This window comes from Gymnodraco acuticeps, unplaced genomic scaffold, assembly GCF_902827175.1.
Source record: "Gymnodraco acuticeps unplaced genomic scaffold, fGymAcu1.1, whole genome shotgun sequence".
Taxonomy (NCBI): Eukaryota; Metazoa; Chordata; class Actinopteri; order Perciformes; family Bathydraconidae; genus Gymnodraco; species Gymnodraco acuticeps.
The window spans coordinates 3,464,197-3,479,902 of NW_022990313.1; the positions used below are offsets into that span (position 1 = coordinate 3,464,197).

General features: G+C 42.9%; 1 long non-coding RNA gene across 1 annotated transcript; it reads left to right on the plus strand.

Annotated features, from left to right (window-relative positions):
• The first annotated feature begins 9,751 nt into the window (after window positions 1-9,751).
• On the plus strand, window positions 9,752-10,650 carry LOC117550469. The gene is made up of 2 exons (XR_004569651.1): window positions 9,752-9,987; window positions 10,099-10,650. It is a non-coding gene; the product is annotated as an uncharacterized LOC117550469 (long non-coding RNA).
• The last annotated feature ends 5,056 nt before the right edge of the window (window positions 10,651-15,706 follow it).

Genomic DNA, 15,706 nt, shown 5'->3' on the forward strand with positions numbered 1-15,706 from the left:
CTGCTTCCAGCTAGGTGAGTAAGTGCTTGGATTCTTCATGACATGGTTGGTATAGGTCATTCAGTGCTAAAGCACCGCCTCTGGCGGTCAGTAGGGACGAAATAGAACAATAGTTACGGCTGTAACTACGGTTCTATGAGTCCCGGATGACCGCCAGAGTATCCTGTCACTCAGAATTATTGTGTGCTCGCGAGAAGATTCTGGGAACAGATCCACTGACGACACTGGCTGATATAGCCGGTGTCACGTGGGTCACAGGTGACTTTGTTGGTATTGGTACTCGAGCTGCGCATGCGCGCGATGGACACATCCAGTGCTAAAGCACCGCCTCTGGCGGTCATCCGGGACTCATAGAACCGTAGTTACAGCCGTAACTATCGTTTTATTCTGAAAAGTGTTCCCCTTCCCCCATGTGTGTCTCCTGATTATGTTCACCTGGTGCCCTGTGTTGTCTCCTCCCCTCCTCACCTGTGTCCTGTTGGGTTGATTGGGTTGTGCATTTAGGCCCTGGGGTTTTTCTGTTTGGGAGAGTGTGTGTGAGATCCTTGTGGCTGGTGACTGTGCTCATAAAAACAGCAAGATTTAAGCTGTGTCCTGGGATCGAGTTTAATAAATGCCCACACCAGGTTATATTTTTGGACGGTCTGCCTCTGCCTCCTTGCTTGGTCGGGCTGCTCAATTGTCAGCTTCACAGTCTCAAGTACAATATTCCTGGGAGTTATTGGGATAATTAAGATTTACCTCACTATGGAAGAAACACACTTTCTAATCTACATCTACTTTTTCCCATCGTCAATCAATACACAAGGCTGTTTACTACCTGATACTACCCATGTGTCACAATTCAATCTTTGTTCTATCATATGTCCAATAAGATAAAGTCTTAAATAACATCATTGTGTACTATTCAGCAAGAAGTCACCTAACATAGCCAAAGAGGTTCTTTATACAAACAGATGGAAGCCTAAAACCCTTTTTTGGACATATCCAAAGTAAACAATGTTAATTAAATTGGCCACAATGTTTGTAGGAGTTCTCTTAAAACACAAGAGTAAGCAAAAATCTTGATGAGGTACACTTTTGTTGTGTTTATCAGAAGCCTAGTGTAAAAAGTAGAAGCAGCACAGTAACAAAGGTAGCAAGCTGATTCAGTTATGCCAGTAGCACTGTGATTTATACCTAAAGTTTGTAAGAGTTTCTTCAAGGAACTTTTTATTCTGTTGTAATTTTAGGGGTCCAGGGGCCTCATTTATAAAGGGATATACGCTCAAAAAATGGCGTACAACAGTTTCTACGCAATGTTTGCGATTTATAAAATACTAACTTGACGGGAAAATGTGCAGTCCTCCACGCAAACTCTAACCCATGTGTCCGCACTAAGCACAAAAACGGGAGACGAGAAACTGTGACACCGTTGGCAGAAGGAAGAATGGAGAGAAATATATGGAAATAATACCATAAATAAAATGTTACCTCTCATTTATCATATATGAATTCATTTTCAAACATTGATTAAAGCCAATCTTAAAATGATTAAACAAACGCCTGTTTGAGACTCCTCAGTGCACACAAAAACATAACTTGGAGAAATAAATAAATACGGATAAGCCTATGTTATTGAAAACCACCTCGAATATGTTGTGTTAATGTTATGAAATGTATTCTCATAAATGATGCGGTAAGCAGGAGGACAGAATTACGTCTAAACTGACGCCGTTTTGCATTTCTATAGATTGTAGATACGAGCATGATTTTATATACTATCATGTTTAATCGTGTTTTATGCCGTTTGCCAAGACTTGATAAGTCGCTCGTAAAACACAGGAGGTATGGAAACTAAGAACACCATAGTGGTCAATTGTACAGCTAATATAACACAACACATTAGTTGTATTTCCTTTAACTGGTGGATATAGAGTTGCTGGGGGGGGGGGGGGGGGGGGGGGGGGGGGGTTGAGACGCACAGGCTGCAGTGGAGACGCTGCGCACAGCTGATCGACACAGCTGATCGACAGCTGGGACACAAACCACCAAATACAAAAAACGAATTCAAAAAACGAATTCAGATCCAGTCGTCATGACTCCACTCCGGAGTGTGAGATGTCTTTTTTAGCTGTTCGGTCGTCATTTCCTGCGTTCTTCTTCATGCAGTCAGTCAAAATGAATGGGCGTTTCTTTGACTATTTATAGGCAAATATGGGCGTTATGTGAAGCCCGCAAAAGCTGCGCCGCATTTCGAGTCGATTGTGAATTATAAAGGGAAACAGGCGTAGGAAGTCCCGCACGCACTTCCCTCGCCGGTACGCAATGTTTTGTGAATTGGAAAATGTCGGAACATTTCTGTACCTATTTTTTTGCTTTGTACTACGTAAGCAACCTTCCCACGTGAATCCTACGCAAGGCTTTATACATGAGGCCCCAGAAGCGGCAGTGTTTGAGGGCAGTGAAATTATTTTAAAGACTTGACATTTAACTACAGCAGTGTCTGACAGTCTGCATTGTTCAGTCCTGGTGTGTGTGGAAAATCTGCTGATTTAGGATCCTGATGTTCTCCATCTGTAGGGGGGATGAGTGGGCCGAAATATTAATAATAGGAACCCGGATATCCGCATTGGGGAAGGTGTCCCTGGCTGCATTCAGAAGTCTCCTCAGATCGTTTACCAGAAGGGTGGAGTCGCGTAGGTCCCTGTCGCTGAGACCAAACGATAACACCACCTTCTGCACCCCTGGTGAAGTCACCGTATTCTTCTGGATGATGGTGGCCGCCTGGGCCAAATTGGCCCCCGGAAAACTGTCCACCTGGACCCGTGGATCATGGACCAGGGGGAGTCGGGAGATGTTAGAAGCCCCCAAAATCAACACTTCCCGGCTAGGTGACAAGGACCAATTCCGAGCTTTGTTTCCTCCATGCACGTGGCGGGTGAACAAATAGCGAGCCGGGAGGAGAAGGTGGGAGGTAGAAATCTTCAGCCCTCACTGGCCTGGAGCCACCCGGGGCAGGTCCCCTGGTAACCCCCCCGATGTCCGGATAGTCCCCAGAAACCCTGCCACCTAGAATATCCCCAGGTACCCTCAACCTTGCCCCAGACTGTAGAGGCAGAGAACCCTTAGCAACGGGAGTTTTCTGAGCCACAAACCCCTGGTGTCTAGGCAGTAATCCAGGGACGTGACCCCGTCCTAAACCCGTGCCACCCTGTAGAACTGGCCCCTTCCCGGGGAAAGGACCCATCCGAAGGACCGAGCTGTAAAGGGGTTTAACCTCCTGTTGTACCCGAGGGGAAGTCCCCACGCTCCTCAGTAAAAGGGACGATTGGGGCTGTCTCAACCGAGTGCGGACCAAAGGGAAGAGGTGGGGAAGATGGTACCGCCTCAGTCTCCCTAATGAAGCCGTCCACAGGGACCGGCACCAAATCCAAAAGGTTGTTGTCAGTCTGAAGTCCAGGATCCAAAAACCTCCTCGGTGGTCCTACGACCTCCCTGGGGATGTAATCCCGGGAAGACGGTTGAGCTGAGGGAAGGGGAATATCCAAAGAGGAGGGAGGGGAAGACTTGATGGGAGCCAGAGCGGGATCGATCGACAACGGTCTGGCGATGTCTAAATCCAGGCTGGAGGCCCCTGTCAGGGTCCCAACCCCCGGCATAACTACCAAACTAGCCGGAGGCCGTTTCTCAAACGCGAGGAAACTGGCTTCCAAGCCAATATTTCAAGGATACTACGTCATCGAGTGCCGCCGAAGGACTGTTCCAATCTCCAGCATACTTGGAATTCCACCGAGGCCACGTCCTTGGTTTGGGGGTAATTTCGAGGCTGCACATGGGTAGACTTTGCGTCCTTCAAATCCCCACAATGCTTTGCGCACGGACTGTAAGGGAAACTTCTGTGTAGCAATGCAGTGGGAGTCACCGACTCAGGAAGGAGACACGGTGGAGCAGGAGCTTTGATGACAAACACTGATTTGGAGTTACGGCCGGAGAATTCACATCACAAATCCAAGAGCCAGAGGTTCTGACTTCACGGTAGAGTTGCCACGTCAATTCTAAAGAACTCTACCTCAGACCAATGTATTTAACTAGTTCTGAGAGCATCATCAACATGCTGCATAACAAGATACAATCATAACACCTCTATCAGCTGACGTCAACAGGCAGGAACATAGAATCACAACACCTCTATCAGCTGACGCCAACAGGCAGGAACAGGGAGACAGAACACTGATAGCACAGCAGCCAAGGTTACGAGCTACGTGTGCTCAGTCAGGACAGTTTGAACTGATAAACTGGGTCAAAGTTATGGGCCTTGGAAAATATTTCCACGACAGTTTCTCTTTTTATCAATTTTGATAATCTAAAAACCTTAGTCTAATAATATTTTGTAAATCAATGGGAATCTTCAGATTTGAGTGTGGACTTACACAACATCAATTACATCAATAACAATCACATTAAGATTGAAACATTCAATCACAATGATTGATACAGCCAATCATAATAGAAAAATCATCTCTCATCAGTGTTTGGATAATCTTTTGTCAAAAGCATAATAATGAACACACATAAAACACAGGTGCACAATAGCCAAAACTGAAATTAATCCAGTACTTGAAACATCATTGTAGGTCTTTCTGTGCATGGATAATACATTAAAGAGTAGTGTTGTTAAGCCTGATTGCTGGACGATTAAGGATATTAACATTATCTGTGGTAATAGTAGAAATATCTTTTTATTCAATACTTTATAATCTGAAAATATTAATTAATTAATTTTGTTTAGTGCGAAAGTGTAATCTGATCCGGCAAAAATATATTAATCACCACTATTCAACACATGTCTGGTCATTGGAAATATAAAGACAGTCATTAATTGTACATCTGTAAACATCCAAGATATAAAATCAATGCAAAGTTCATCTTTGTACGAGAGCTGGAAGAACGTGTCCTTCAGTCTTTCTGACTCGTTCTCCTCCTCTCTTTATGACAAAGAGTGGTAACCGTGACTGAGGTTACCACATGTAAAGCTAGTCACTGACAACGCCACCTCCTGCTAAGGGGCAGGAGGAACCCGTGGACCCTAAATGTAAGTCGTGGAATAATTTTAAAGCTTCCCTAAATGGGTTCAATTATTACAGAGGCATGAATTTCAAATACCTAACACAGCTTTATTTAACAAGTGTTTGGAAACTGTTTAAAATGTCAATTCATGTAAAGTATACAAATGGCAAATACAATTCAACACGTATATAAGTTACCCTCCTCAGTTGGGCAGGCCCGGTCCGCTGGGTTGCAGTGCCTGCTAATCGTGAGGGACAAAAACAAGAAAAGCCACACACCAAAACAACAAAAGCATGCAATATTTAAAGGCATCCTGATACTGTAGATTAGCACTGAGGTGCTGATTGGCTCAAAACTCTTCTTCATCAGAGCGCCATATTTCAACCCCCCAATTGCTCTGCTTTTGTGTGGCTCATTAGTGAGCACTGTAGTTGATCCCCCAGTGAAACGGAGGCTCATCTGCCTGCATTCCTTCTGCTATCTGCTTGAGAGCAGTGCCAGACAAAACTGCGTATTCCAAGTGTCGCATCCAGGTCTCCCCCCGTGATGGGAGAGGTTAGGAAGTGTTATCTGTGTTGGTTATTCTCGCGTCCAGGAGAGAAGCTTAAAAAGGAGACTAAATGGAGTCTCTGAGATGGTTTCAAATTGGTACTTTAATTTAAAAATAATGGCACGGTTATGTTCACAAACAGAATATTGTTCGGACAGAAAAGCAGCTGTCCTCTGGCTCTCGCTAGCAGAGAAAAAGAGGCCGAACCCCTCAGGTCTCGCTGTTTATATATCCTCTGCTGGCTCCTCCCTGCGGGCCGGCTCTCCAACGTTTTAATGTCCGTTGTTACGCATATCAGAGGATACAGACATTCAATATATATCTAAACACTCCTTTTCTCTTCCTTAACTCTTTCATGACTTTTCATTTAACACATTCTAAACGCTGTAATCAATACTCCAAAAATACAGGAAATACTTCACAGCAGTTTGGTTTCCGGTCGTTCCGAATGTTGTCACATGCTACCCATATCTGTAAACAATAACGTACTCAAATAAACTGTACCTTCATTTAATATCCAACAATAATATCTCGCCGTCTATAGTTGTATTGTTGAAATCAGTAGGTTTCGGTGTGCAACATCATATCATATCGCTGCTAAATTCACCTCTATAGTAAATGGTATATTAGCCTCATGCTAACCGGAGATGAAGGATTTTCAGAATAAAAGCTTAACAACTGGTTGTGCACAAGAACTTCTGGTTTTTCAGTATAAAACAGCATTTAAACTGACGGTATGTTTAAGGTGCATTATGCTATCAAAACATTGATTTTCATTTCTAACAGAAGACATCTGCTCCTCCAAGAAACAAGGAACCTTGTATGAAGCCTCTGAAGTCCTCGCTCGTCCCGCAGGGTTGTCTGCCTGAGCCCACCGAGCAGAATGGTGAAGAAGCATCCCATCTCCTCAGATAGTTGAAGATTAGAATCCTCTCATCTCGAACGATCTCGTGCCTCCTTGCCCCTGGCTGGGGGTACCCTCTGCAGCCCGAGAGTGTGACCCTCTCTCTCTGACCCTTGGCCTTCAGAGCTGTCCTAGTTATTGGGTTAACACTTGGTAGGGATGTTTTCCTGAGTGCAGACAACTCAAAGTAATGGATTAGCACATTATCATTTAATTACAAAAATAGGATAGGCCCCCTCAGAATGATTTGGGAGCCTTCCTAACACATGCACATGCATAAATGTAAGGTTTGTGTTAGTCATTTAACATGCAAGAATCATATACTCATCAGTCCAAAGTAGAGAAATGTTATTGTAATTTAAAGGTGAGCTAGTCCCTGGATATAACCCCTTCTCAATGATTCCAAATGTTATATTAATTCACCATTTACCGTTTGATAAAAGATTAGTTTATCAGAAATATTTTCCTCTTCCATAAAACAGGTTTGAGAAATAAATGTTCCAATATAAAATCAATTACTCAATATAATTCACTCTTCCCTCCCTTTTCTTACATATGTCTCATATGAAATAATAACTTAGGAGTCTATTTAAGCATGGTGTAATCTATTACTCGAGAAGACTCAGTATCACCTGTGTGCAGCTTACAAAAACTATTGTGAGAAACATAGATTATGCAGGAAATGTATACTTTTGTTGAAGAACAAAGCATATCTGATTTGGGAGTAAAAACGTCATCCCTTTAACATCTGTGTTATCACTAAAGGCATAGCATAAATGATAGTGGGTGTCTGAGGGTGTCACTACTGAGAAATGTCAAACAAATTCAAAACCTGACATTTGAAAACAGGTTTGCATTCCTCCACTTAAAGTGACGTTATCATTGGAAACAATAAAAGCTAATTGTTTTTGATGTAGAATCTATCAATTGAATCGTGAGAGCAGAACAGAATGGTCGTATTGTAGCCTGAGTACCGTGCAGCCTTTAGTTTTACCAGGTGGAAACATTGTCCATATAATGTGAATACATGTAGAACTAAGAGGCCCCTGACATTAGGCCTATTTTTAAAAATAGTAGGGGCTTTTAACAGCTTGCCAACCTACAGGCATCCTCTGCATAGCAGTATGAATAGCCTTAAAAAAAAAAAAACCCACTCTGCGGTAACGAGAGTCATGTGTCTGACCCAAATGCCCTAAGTGAAGCTGTTAGTCCCATCCGACTGACCCAAGGGTTGGTGCTGGTGTGGCGGGGAGGCTTCCAGGTGTTCAAAGCAGATGTCAAGCTTTTAGTTCATGGCTCGGTGGGGGGAGCAGACCCACGTGAGACAGTATCAACGGCTTTAATGTTCAGTTTGAGGAGCTTCATTGTCTCTGGGAGCAGGGAATGGTGTCCATTCTCGGACCAGACCATTAATGTCATGTAGAGCAGCCATAGCTTCTCTGTGACTGCACTCAGCCGGACTGTAGCGGGGTAGAACTGGGTGACTCTTATACCTCATTCACACCAACGGTGTTTCAGGGCCGGTTCGGAGCTGGAGCTTGAAAAGCACCGGGTGTTCCTCTTCACACCGCAGCGGAGCAGCCTCTTAGCTCCGGAATCCGGTTCGTTTCAAGCACCAAAAAATTGTCCGGCCAGAGCAAAAGCACTGCATACGTCACGCTTACGTCGAGGCGGGGGCAGGGGCAGAAGCGGGATCAACTCCTGAACAACAACAAAAAGCCGGTGTTGTATCCAGTTTGTACACAACGATGGAGAAACTTAACAAGCAGCAGTGGTCCACTGAATAGACCAGCTACCTACTGGGAATCTGGTCTTCCGAAGAGGTACAGAGGAAGCTGGAGCACAATCGGCCATTGTTGTTGTTGTCGGTGTCAGCTGTGAGGGGTTTTTGCGCGGTTTGGCTTTATGAAGCAGGCACGCAAACGGTTACGTCATGACGCAAACGATGACGCAATGACGCAGCACCAGTCGGACTCTGGGCAGTGTGAAAAGAGCCAGAGCTAAACCGAAGAACCGGTTCTGAACCTGAAAAGCTCTAGCACGGAGCTTGAACCGGAGTTGCGTTGGTGTGAATGAGGTATCAGTGAAGCCGTCCAAGGCCATAGACAAAATGGAACCACGTACTAACAAAAGGGACACAAGGTCATCAATGTCTCTCTTTACCATTGGCCTAATTGCACAATAAATGAGTGGGGAAAAGAAATGTGGAACACTAATCCATCATGTGAAATGTTGAGTTAATCTAAATAATTACTTATGGGTTGAAATCAAATTATTGGGGGGTTGAAATCAAATTAACATTAGAACTAAAGTCAGTCAAAATTGGACTTGCACAGATCAGAATCTAAGCAATACACCATTTCCCCAGCTCTGTAATGAAAAGGATAACAAGATTAGGTACATTACGGGAGTGTTAAAACACCCAAACATGCACACTTATCTTATTCTAGTAGAGATTTAGAGAACAAGGTCTAATGTTGTGAACAAAATGAAGTTATTTTATTTATTCTATGTTATGTACCTAATTTAATTTAATAATTAATCTTGAATTACTAATAACTTTAAAGAAGGCAACAATTTACAATTTGGATGAAGTGATTACTCATCCTGTGTGGTGTGTGTGTGTGTGTGTGTGTGTGTGTGTGTGGTGTGTGTGTGTGTGTGTGTGTGTGTGTGTGTGTGTGTGTGTGTGTGTGTGTGTGTGTGTGTGTGTGTGTGTGTGTGTGTGTGTGTGTGTGTGTGTGTGTGTGTGTGTGTGGTGTGTGTGTGTGTGTGTGTGTGTGTGTGTGTGTGTGTGTGTGTGTGTGTGTGTGTGTGTGTGTGTGTGTGTGTGTGTGTGTGTGTGCAAATACGAGGCAACTGCCCGAAAGCAGTATGAAGGAGTACAAAGTCTGCACCACCAGGGTTTCAGCTGTAAAGACAGCGGGCTTTGGCTGAACCCTCAATGGCCATACATGGGAGCGTCGCCAGACGGAGGTGTCACATGCACCTGCCATGGAACTGGTATCTGTGAGATAAAGGTAAGTTATTTGTTCAGTATTGTGCTACAGTAAAGCGGGTAAGTATAGGATTGTGACGTGATCCTGAGTCTGGGGATCCTCTCCCAATACATTTTGAGCTGCAGACACTTATTTACAGTACAATATATTACTTTTCTTTTCATTGAACTTTTAGTGCCCACACAGCAAACAAGAGGAGGCCAATCTTCGCCTGTGTGCTGGAGAACAGGGCTTCTGTCTCGTCAACGATGGGGGGCACTGTGAAGCTGGACAGGAGACATGCCTACTACCATCAAATACAGGCTCAGCTCCACCTCGTTGATGTTGACTACTGCGACTTTGTTGTCTGGACTAAAAATGACCTCTTTGTAGAGAGAATTGTGCGTGATGTGGACCTGTGGGACAACATCATTCCCAGAGTTGAGCGTTTCTTCAGACTATGTGTTCTCCCTGAAGTGTTGGGACAGTAACTTACAAGGGGAAAGGTAAAAGTCATAAAGAGTTGGTGTGCTCATTTTTTTCCACAAGAACATGTTAGTGCATAACTATCAGGTGACTAAAAGCCTCCTCTCCCTGTCTGCGGTTCCATTTTTCAGTTTCAGTTGCAAGATGATCAGGAGGGAGAGAAGGCGTGATTACCAGCACCTGTGGTCTGTCCTGGTCCCGGAAGTTGTGGTTCTCTCCTTGTTGCATTATTATTACGTGCCGTAGTGGGTGCTGGTGTTTGGGTGTGTGTGGGTGTCTTTTTCTCTCTCCCTCTGATCTCCCCAGGTGCTCCCAATCTCCAATCAGCGCCTCCATATAGGACATGAGGAAGGTTGCAGTCGCTCTCCCCTTATCTTAAGCTTTGTTTGACAAGTTGGCTGGTGAGCCCTTTTTCGTTGTGTTAATTAAAAGACCACTTTATGGCGTCAGAGATCAGTTTCCTCTCCTTTTTCTCTCGGCCGGTTATGTTGTGTGTCGCTACTTCCTTTTGTACCCCTATATTTACAAGGGAACGTAACATTTGCACAGTGGCAGCTCTTTAACCTGCATTATAGCACCTTCATATTCACTGACCACACTCACTAGAGGAAGTAGGGCTGTGTGATATATTGCTATTGTAAAAAAGATGTTTACTGAAAAGATTAAATGATACTAAGACTGAATAATACATGGTTTCTTATTTACATTTACAATAAACTCAATGGCCATACATGGGAGCGTCACCAGACCAATTGTCATCTCTAGAATATTGTTGAATGAATTAAGCCTGAATGTAGATGAAAGTTGTATATTGAGTAGGGCTACACAATTTTCAACACAAAAATATGTTTACTGAAAAGACTTGAACACAAGATGTTTGAACACAAAAAGATGTTTACTGAAAAGATTAAATGATACTGAATAATACATGGTTTCTTATTTACAAGACTACAGCTCCATGACTTTACTCCAATGGGACGACAGACACTGACAGATTAGACAAGGCACAGCAAATAACCCCAATCTTGTCAATTAATGCTAGTGCCTCACCTGGTTTTGTTAGCATGTGCTCTATGGGCACAGCCCTGCTTTGCAGAATCTGATATTTTCTTCTGACTAATCCTATGACTCTTTCAACATGAATACGCACATTAGCTATTTTTCTTGTCTCTTCCACCTCGTATGCTGACAGCTGACTTTTCCCCCTGGTGAATGCAGGCATCTTTAGTGAAGCACAGTAAAATCCCACACTATCGGCAATATCGAACCCACGGTCTGCTAGGACAATATCTCCAGGTAACAGGTTTTTTAGGAGCCCACTCTGTATTGTGATCTGTTTATCACTAACTCTTCCTCCCCAGGCACAAGATATGTAGGTAACATAGCCTTGGGGAGCTACACCAATCAGAAATGTAACAGTATGGTGATGCTTGTAGTTGGACCATGTTTGTGCTCTAGCTAGTAAATTAGAGGGCCTCTCAATAAAAACTTCAAAACAGTCAACAATCACAGCAACTCTACATCCAAATACCTGTCTGAATCCCATTGGCATTGTAGCTTGAAGTACATGTCGCTCTGGCCACTCAATTATAAATTCTGTACTCTCGTGAAGTATGTCAATTAACTTATGCCAAATTCTAGAAGCAGTGGAGAGAGAGATGTTGAACCTGAAAGCCAAATCTTTCAGAGGGAGATTTAGTCTCAGCCTCAGCAAAACTAAAATGAACTGTTCAAATTTGGAGAGCACAGACATAGGGCCACAGGTGATGTAGGGCTCGCACAGTTGAAAAACCTGAAGTAAAACTAAGAAGTTGGGGAGCCCGGTGTAAAACTTTGTCTTCTCTTCGTTGTTCTCAAAGGACTCCTGGTTGAACTTTGTGTCCAGAGCCTTTGTCCGAAGATCTCCCAGCTCTGTTGTGTTCTGTCTCAGAACATCGTCCATCCTCTCGATGTCCTCCATCGTTAAATCAGTCTGGCATCCTGCATCTGCATACAATATAGCAGTAGCAAGCATAATTAGTTATTTAAAATAGTCAAATATGAATGTGAATTTTTGTGAAGTTATCTTTTTGACAACCTTTTTACAGACATGCAGATTCTCAAATTAGTGCTCTATTTTCTAAACCTAATTCAAAGTTTGCATTGATTTTCTGACAATCACATTTGTAATATTTAATAATAATGCTGGTGGTTAATTTACCTTGTTGGTCATTTAATATCCCACTGGTGTCCTCTGGTTGTGGGCTGTCAGACGGGGGGCTGCGTCGGTTCTGGGCTCTCGGTTGTCTGCAGGAGATCCAACAAAGCCTCTGCACATTCTGATTGTCTTTGTTGGTCTTCCTTGAGCTCCATCCTCTGCTCTCGTCGAAGAGATGCCTCTGATCTGGGCTTACTTGTTGTGTGGTAACCGAGGCTAACAGTGGGAGCCCAGTCTACCGACTCAACGTCACCCAAAGCGCTAGGGCACCCTAAAAAGTCCCAACAAAGTCCATATTAGACTACAGGTAACTTAAACATGATCAGTATTACTAAGTAAATACGCATTTAACCACAACCCAATAATACCTAAACAAAGCCACAAAAACCAAGTTAGCTAATACCTCTGATGAAGTGGTCGCTGCAGACCCGTGCATTAGACGACACTGCTCCTCCCGACCGCAGATGTAGGTTTGAAAGCCATTTTTTCCGGCGTTCTTCGGTTAGCTTCTTAAATTGCTCAGCTTTATGGACGACAACCTTCGGCACTCGGTAAAACCTCTTGTTTTTCTCTCGTCCGGATCGATTGGAACAACCGTAAACTACACAACACACCGGCATTTTCACAATGGTAACAGCAGCTAGATCCTCTGTAGAAAATTACTTCCTGACCTCCAATGGAATTTCGCGCCAAAGGAACGCAACGGTGTGACGTCACCTGAAACCAAGCTATTGACTTCAGTATTGAGCTGAGTTACGAACTTGAATATTGACCCTGTCCAACTTTGCTAAGGAATCGAACACATTTTCAAAAAACGGCAGCTTTGAAAATAAAGTATAAGAAGAGGTGAGAGACTGAGGGGGTAGCAATGTGCTGGGTTTGAAAAATAAAATAACTGAGATGTGGAAAGATTAAAAGATTGAGAAATAGAAGAGGAGAAAAATAGGATTGTCAGTAATAGAAGAGGGGGATACCAGCAGAGAAAGTGTCTTTACTCTCCGCCTGAGAGAGTAATCGATCGCAAGCTCCCAGGATCCTTAGTTGCCCCTCAGACTGGATGACCATCGCTGAATAGCGCTGAGAGAAACAGATAGAGGAGGAGAGCAAAGATACTTTATAGAAATACCTGAAAGAGAGAAAGATGGACTTAAAGAAAGGTGTAAAAAAAACAAAAACCAATAGACCCAGTAATGGAGAGATTTGGTGCCAGCAGACATCTTATTTATAAAGTGTGAAAGAGTAAAACTGGTCAAATGAGAGAGAGATATCAAAAATGTTTCCACACAGTTGCCTCTTTCAAAACCAATTAATTATCCCTCATTAGCACTGAGACTTAATTACTCAGAACTCATGTCTGCCAACAAGTTGCATTTGGCAGCACTTCATCCTGCTTTTATGAGGCAAAAATGGATGCACATGATTTAATTCTCATCAAACAGCGTGTTGGCTTTAAAGGGGGCGGTTATTGGCTCTTGCAGCGATAGCAAACAAAGAAGAGTAGCTCTTCATCTTTGGCTTCATGAGATACAGTATGTAGCCCATCAGGCTTAAGGCTGAAAACACAAGCACATACATCATGTACATACAACTTATGTTTACGCAGATATCTTTTGTTCTTACCTGTTTTAAACTTGCTTTCTAACAGAAGTTGGATTCCTTTGTGATCATGGGTAAGTTACCCATAAGACCTCTCTCTGCGTTGGTTTGCAGCAGCAGTTTGCATAAGCCGGCTTTTTGGCTGCAAACTGTTCTGCGTTGAAACAAAGAAGTGTGGTTGTGCTTGGGTTGAGGCTGCTGCATCAGGCACTGGTAAGCCGTGAAATACAATTCAAGAAGTCCAGTTTGTCTATTAGATCTATGAGCATTCAGACTTATCAGAAACCAAAGCTCTAGTGAAGGCCTGGGACAGGTTTTGACAACTCTGGAAAGATATGAGCTGTGTGACCGGCGGTTCATGTTCACGCTAAAAAGTTATTTCAAGTTGACATCAAGTAGCAGTTAGAAAACTCTCCCCATTGCGGAAAAGAAGCCCAGTCTTCAGCATTATAGGCGGAGATACCGTCATGTCATGATACTTTCATGGCTCGTGCGTGGTATGGCTTTTGACTTTCCTGAGCAAAGGTTGAGTCACTTTGAACCCGATGGCCTTTGCGTTTGCTTACACAGACTGTCCTCATTGGAATGAAAGAAAAGCCTGGCACTGACAAATATGGTCAGAATATGGACAAATCCTATTGACACACACACCACGAGTCAAAGCTTGTGTGCTTGATTCTTTTATTATTGACCTCAGTCCTGACAATTGCACTGCTATAATGCATATCTTAATAATAGTCATAAAACGTTGTTTGAACTGAAGATTGTGTGCTAGCGAACAATTTAGGATTTAACTCAATATACTCCAGATTGATTGTTCATTATTAGCAGTAACTAAACTCTGTATAAGGGCGTGTGTCGTAACCTGTTGTACCCGCCTTCCAAATACCTTTCACTGAGGGCCACATACAGAAAAATATACGAAGGACTGGGCCCCTCACTAGAGGTGAGGTATACTGCCTCATAAGTTAAGTTAGCAAGTTAGCAAAATCAATCAAATGTGGGTAAATTATTTTTGATACTTCAAAATGCTTCTTTTTTTTTTAAACAGTTCTCATAGGGTTCATTTATTGTGTTGGCAGCTCATTCTTTAAAACAGAAGCCTCAGATTTCTTATAATATGAGGAAATATGAAGGGTATATTTTAAGCTTGTTATTGGGCTTTTTTTCAACTTTGTCAGAGACTTGAAGCTTTGTTATTTGTTAAAATGTTTTGAACTTGAATTGACTGCATTTATTAAAGTGGGCTTACTAACACATTAATTCTGTGTAATGTATTTTTAAGTATATATTATATTTAAGTACAATATAAGACAAGCACAAGTTTCATTTGTGGGCCATGTTTCATTATACTTTTTGAATTTGCTGAGGGACGATTAAAAAATGGTGTCGGAGGAAAATCTCGGACTAGGCAAGTTGAAAAAGTCCGGACCTCCCTCCCAACATTATCACTTATTAACTTTCTTCGTGATTTACAATTCTAATGGGTTCTCAAGAAATCGCTGGAGACAGACAGAGTTTGGTGCAATAGAACTTTTATTACGTCAAAAGACATAAATCAAAGAGCGAGCAGACCCCGGGATCATACTGCTGAACAAACGTTGTACTCGCACCTTTATAGCTAGCCTTCTCGTCCCTTATTGGTTGACCCTGGTGAAGTTTCTTTGTCAGCAACTTCTTCTGCAGACATTTACATTTACCTAAACTTCTGCACACGTGACCGTAACTTTTTCTGCAGACGTTTGCATTTATACTTCCGTACACGTGCCCTGGAAGCGTTCCGTCACATTGACTGCTTCTTGACCTTCACCAAAGTTCACTACAAAGTGAGGGGAGTTTTACCACTGGTCTCTTTCGCAGTTGTAACCTCACATCTCATTAGCCTCAGGCAATGTGAATAATAATACATTTTTACCTAAAAGTGGCCCCTTTGTTCAACCTGACAC